We start from the raw sequence: 6,570 nt of genomic DNA on the forward strand, positions 1-6,570 counted from the left end.
TCTATCTATCTATCTATCTATCTATCTATCTATCTATCTATCAACTTTGATCCTGATCTGAATTAAGTTCAGAACCCTGACAAGTCTGATCAGCTAAATGAAGCCATCCCTCCACCCATTTGACAGCTTGTTGTGAACAAGGCACACTATGTGGTGATGTTGCTGGAGCCCCTGCTGTCTCTCTGTGTGTCATTGAGACAAAGTGTTGTTCCCTGACCTCAACTCCCCTTGCTTCCATCACTGTGCCTCCTGACTCCACTGATCCCTGTCAAGCGAATCAGGCGGAGACACCATCACGATACATCTAATCATACAAAAAAAAGATGAGGTGACAACAACATGCTACCAAAAACCTTGACTGTACGGCAACCAGTACCAGGCAGTTTTCCACATCTGTTGATCCAAATGGCACTGACCGAAGTAAAGCAAACCACACACTGCAAGAGTCTGAACTGTCAATAACTTAAATCTGAATTTTGGCTCTGAGGGGAACTGCAGAATTGGTTGATGAATATCTGGGGGTTCGTCCCTATGAGTGAATCCTTTTAGATGACTTACAATCATCTAATCCAGTTATATTTACTGTATTTATTTAGCTTAGTTCCACTATAAAGCATTGGCAACTTGGCCCAGACAGCTTCATCAAACTGACTTTAATACCATTAAACAAATTTCCCAAAGAACCATTTAGACCCTCTAAATTATGAACAAACCCAAGTATTAAATTGACTACACAAGGGTTCACTGTTTTGACAAGCAAATGTATCAATAAATAATCCCCCTTGTTTTTAAAATTAGCTCAGCTCACAAATCATGCACATCATCCCTCACTTTAGAATATAAATGCACATGTTAATGCAGTACAATTGTATTCTGAGTCAGAAATCAAATCAGATTATCAGCTCAGGGAATTTCGCTATGGTACACAATTATTAAGAATGGTTGTGCTGGCTAATGTTGACACAGATGTGTGCATCTGTGTTACTGTATGGGAGGGAGGGCAACATTGTTTATCCATGAATAAACAAGTCTAATCTGAGCTCTGCGGCAGATTGTCACAAAGCCACTTTGAAAATCCTGGAAATCAGTTTATTCATGCGGCTTCACAGCAGGGAAGGATGCTTGACATGTTCAATGGAGGACAGCAAAACTTCTGAGAATTTTTTTTATCTGATCAGCCTTTTTGTGGTAAAATCCCCTGTAATTGCTGACAGAGACATGTTCTCTCTGACAAATCAGTTTAAAAGGAGATGACGGATTGAGACAGAGATTGCTGGAAAAAATCAGATCATCAGTCTTCCCTCTGCCAGGGTGACGGGGGCATGACGCTGTCATTTTCATTCGCTCTGCTACTTGCTCTTCTCCTCCGTTCACAACTCAATCCACACCAGCCTGCCAACTCCGCTGTAATGCTGGATTTGTGTCATGATCTGCGGTTTTGAAATTCATATATGTATGCGATTCCTGCACTGCAATCCTGTCTATTGATAGTTTGAATGTTTTGTTTTTTAACATTTATTTATGCTGTGGGACCACTGTGATGTCCCGTGGGTGTATATGAAGCTGCAGCCAGCTAGCAGTTTTTATTTAGGAGATAGGAGTTACTTTAGTTAGGAGTTAGCATTACATTACATTTCAGAACCCTGCGATTCACAGGCACTACCACGTTTTGCAATAATATGTTTGCTGTTTAAGTTCTCAAACCAATTAAAAAAAATGTCTGTTCCTCCAACCTGTTTTTGTCTCTGCAGTTTCTACAACGCCATGCTTCTGAAGCATCCTTGCTCCCCTCCTGCTCTCATTTGCCTTCTAGGCTTTACAAGCTTTCTGTTGCTAAGGACTACTATCAATAATATGTTGATATTAGGCCATTTAACTTGATAAGAACGTGATGCTTCTGGACGATGCTTGGTTTCATGGAAGAGTGTTGCAGTTAAAAAGTGATGTAAACCCTGCATTTACTGCCTCAACACTCTTGATTTAACATTTAACAGATTAACATTAGTCTTAAGGTCTTTAGAAATTTGCAACAGTGGTAAAGTGACAGTGATTGACAGCTGAGGATGTACTGGGGATGCACCTCCATCAAGACAAAAACGTTTCATTCACATACACAGGTGTTGCAGGATGCAGACAATGGATTGAAACATAAAGACCAGGAAGTAAGTAACCACAGTATACATCCACACTTACACATATGTCACATCTGTATTTTACAGCCATACCTTTACAGCATGACTATTGTGACAAGCAGCTTCATCAGGCTCGATGTCGCTGTGCTGCAGGGTGGCTGGGAGAACACGAGAGGTTAGAAGAACTGGACACCCAAGAATCTCCACGTAATGTAGTCTGTATGACGCTTCTCTTCCATAACGATAGAACTATGTCAAACTCAGATTTACTTATATTAGTATTTATATTTTTATAAGGTCTAGTTATTGTGATGTGACAAAAAAATTAAAAAAAATTAAAAATAAAACCACAATTATAGCATGTTAATTCTCTAAACAGAATAACTTAATGACTGCTGAATATTAAGCTTGTCCTGGGAATTTGGCTTTGTCAGTAAAGGATCAGCACACGTTTCCTTAGTCGCATCTGTGGCTGGCTGAATGCAGCCCTGTGAATAATCTGGGTAAATAATGTACACTAAGTGGCAGTCCCTGCCTGCCAGCTGCAGTAGATCCTCCTCTGCATCCATCAGAGGAGCTGATTATTCTGGGCCTCTGTATCCAGGTCCACTGTCTGATATACCGGCTGAGATAATACTTTAGCGTTGCTTTTAAATACACTTCTTTATTTGTCAGCTACAGTATATCATTGCAGATGAATAAATACATCTGATAGAGACACACTGGTAGTGATGCCTGTTGACAAAGTGCTGAATCATGTGTGGTATTGACAACCTGGGCTCTAACCTTGGGAGGTGTCTACCACTGCCTGATTGATGGCAGAGAGATGCCAAGCACAACAAAGATAGAGTGATCGATCTGGCTAGGACTCACAAGCCCTCAATGATCTCTGCTGAAACCCAAACCCACTGAACTGCCACAGTAAATAGGAAGTTTTATATCACATTAGCTTGTCTCACACATCATTGTGCTTGTATTTAGCTCTTACACTTGCACCAGAGGTCCAAGATCAAGTACTACAAAGGTGCAATCACATGTTGCAGTGACTTTACAAAGCCTGACAAAGGTGGAAGATTGATATTAAACAGAAGTTGTCCAGTATGCTTTGTTGTTATCAAGATCATGTTGAAATCTCAGGAGGAGAGATTGTCTTACTTACACATCCATTTTACAGACCATTATCCATGGCTCCCATTCAAATGATCATCACGCCTCATCACCATGCAATTCATGATGGTACCTTGTTTTTAATTCTTCTGAATGACAGCACTGACATCTCCTGGATAAAGAGCAAACATGCAAGCGTGAAAAAAACAATATACACAGCTATCTTTTTTATTCATGTTTATACATTTGTATGCAATAGGATTCAAATCTGTTGCCCTGTCATAGTCACTGTACCATGAAAGCTCCATCTCCAGGATAATTATTCAATATTTTAACCATCCGTTGCTGCCGAAACTCTTTTGAAAAGCACTTTGCTGACTGTGGTTTGAGCTGTTCAAATGTAGATGTGTTGGAAGTAAGTTCCCCTAGATGGCACTCTTAATATATTTTCAAACTGTTAATGCTGCCTTCTCCTGCATAATTTATTTACAGCAAGAAGATTGTCAGCTGGGACTTGGAGTGTCACTGGGTGATAACACAGCTGTAAGAGCAGATTTATTTAAAAAAAACCTGCACTGTAGGAACACAGTATCTTTGGTACCTTCAGTAAAAAAAAAATGCACTGCACCTTGTGTTTTCAAGGTGTAGTGCAGGGAAATGTCAGCCAGTAGACACAGGCACAATGAATGATAAATGCCTGAAATTTGATTTAAACACTGGAATTTTTTATAGGAAAGTCCAGCAACACACTTTTTGCTTAAGAAAACTTAAGCAAAAAAAAAACGGGTTGATAGCCCTCTAACGCAGCTTTTAGTGAGTCTCTGGTCTCATTTCACTTTCTATTACGGTACCTGCTTGGTAGGCTACTAAAGAGAAGACTGCCCTTGCTAAGATTGCAAAGAATACAGGCAGTGAGAGCAAAGATTCCTGTAACTAAAGTCAAATTCCTTGTTTGTTTACGCAAACCCGGCCAAAGCTGATTCTGATTCTGATGTGTTACAGAAGTACACACGGCAAAAGAGGACCTATTTGGGCAGATTTTGTGTGGAAAAGGAACAATAAATTAAAGATGAACACAAAGAAAGTAAGAACAATTCCTGCACAAAGGAGAGGAAGACGAGAACCAGGACATAGAACCGTACATTCTATAAAGCTACTCTGAGATGGCTCATTCATTTTTGCCTTGACTTTCTGCAGTAAGAGAAACAAAATGCATGCATTACTAAACCCAACAAAACAAAAATGTAGAGAGGCTTCAAGAGAAACTGCAGTGAAAAACACAATCTATAATCAAAACAATATGCCATTGTCTATTGTATAAGGGCAGACCTGACACAAAGTAATACAGTTTCTGTAATTCCACCTGATATTAGTGTTTTTACATTGAGCTATGACTGACTGAATGTTCCTGTTGGAAGAGAACACATGTTAGTGTTTTGGAAGAATTATGTGATTTTGAGACGTGTTTGCACTGTTTTGGTAGACATAGTGTATTGTGTTAGTGTATTATTGTATTTTAAAAATTAGTGTTGGAGTTCAGTTTACAATGTGTGCTTTTGAACATAAAGTTTACAGTTTTGCCAGTTGTGTGTTGTAGGTGCGTTGGTGTGTGTAAAATTGTTAAAAGTATTGAAAAAAACTGTCATAACAGGTGGAGGTGTAGTATATTATATTTGTAGAGATGATCTTGCATGGAGATGCAGATGTTTAGACATACATAGGAGTTAAGATCCGTTGATGTTGATGTATATTGCATTGGTAATGGAGATGTTGATGTTGACAATAATTCATGTTCTTTATATTATTTACAGCCCTTATGGGGTTATGGTGGAAACTCAAGCCTTCAGAAGAGCTTTAATGACTATGTTTTTATGGGAAATGTATGCTAACATAAGTAAAAAAAAACATGACAGTACCACACTATAGTGGCTCTGTGAAGCTATGTACAGCAGTGCTTTGAGTTAAGTCCAAATGTGTGGTCAACAACATGGCAACGTGCTTACAATAACAATTCTAACATGATATTTATAAGGTACACCATGTGTCAGCTGAGGCTGATGGGAAAGTCATGAGTTGACATGACTGACGCTCTTGACTGTCACCTAGGGTGCTGTCCATAGCATGCCTTCTCTTACTTTCTACTCCACTTTCACCTTCTAACAGAGATGCAGGAGAGTGATGAAAGAAAGGAATTCAAGGAAGGGCACATCTTTGCAACATGAGAGCCCAGCCCAATTACCTCCACAGGTATTCTGATTCCTACTGGCTGTGTGTGTTGTTGAGGAACAGTAATGAGGATTTAGACCTCACTAACTTTCCGGCAGCGATGACACACAGCTCTTTAGGCTCAGTCGTGGTTATCACATATTATGTATGGGCCCCTTGTATAGCACTCAAGGATACCTTGCAGTTAAAACAAGCAAAAATACAATTAAAAAAGGCAAATAATATTCAATATTTAAAACAAACATTGGATGGATAGAGGGGGGGGGGTCCCAAAGGCGAGGGACAGAATGGTTGAAGGCTCGGAAACCCATTGTGGACAGGCGGGCAGAATGAGTGGAAATCTTTGAGGAAGAGGAGGATCTGAGAGTTCGAGATGGAGTGTAGGGTTCTGAAGGAGTTCAGAGAGGTGTGGAGGAGCGAGATTATGGAGGGCTTTGAAGGCGAGGAGAAAAATCTCAAAGTCAATACGGTGTTGGACAGGGATCCAGTGCAGGTACAAGCGGGATCAATCTGATCTGCAATGAACCACTAAAAGATCAGATGACTAAAGAAAAGGGGTCACAAATGAATACGTAGCAATTTGTCAATCAATTAATCAATTTTAGTTTTTCTCAGTCGCTTTGGTACATTTCTCAAACCAGAATTGAAATTCTCAAAACTGCTTGTTCAATCTTCACACCATTGGGTCACTTGTGCACATAAAAAATAGTTTCTCATTGCAAATGATTATGTACAGTTCTCTGCTGTTTCCTTCATTATCATGTGCTTATGTCATGTTGATCAAAATATGTTATAATGGGTCTCTGTCGAACAGTCTCACCCACCACAACATTTAGGCACAATCAAAATGTTAGCCATAGTTAACATCAGCACATCCCTCCGGAGCACACTGTTATGTTGACAACATGACTAAGCAATTTAACTGTCTTGTCTGTACACAATGACACAAGGACTTGTCATTCTGATGGCACTGACATGTTCATAGACACATATTTACATTTGAGAGATGAACCAAGGATTTTGAACAATAGACTCAGGTAATCCATGGTGTTTTGCTATTTGTACGAATTGTTTTGAGAAATGCACTTATTGTTTTGCAAATGTC

The sequence above is a fragment of the Etheostoma spectabile genome, chromosome 4 (genome assembly GCF_008692095.1).
Source record: "Etheostoma spectabile isolate EspeVRDwgs_2016 chromosome 4, UIUC_Espe_1.0, whole genome shotgun sequence".
Taxonomy (NCBI): Eukaryota; Metazoa; Chordata; class Actinopteri; order Perciformes; family Percidae; genus Etheostoma; species Etheostoma spectabile.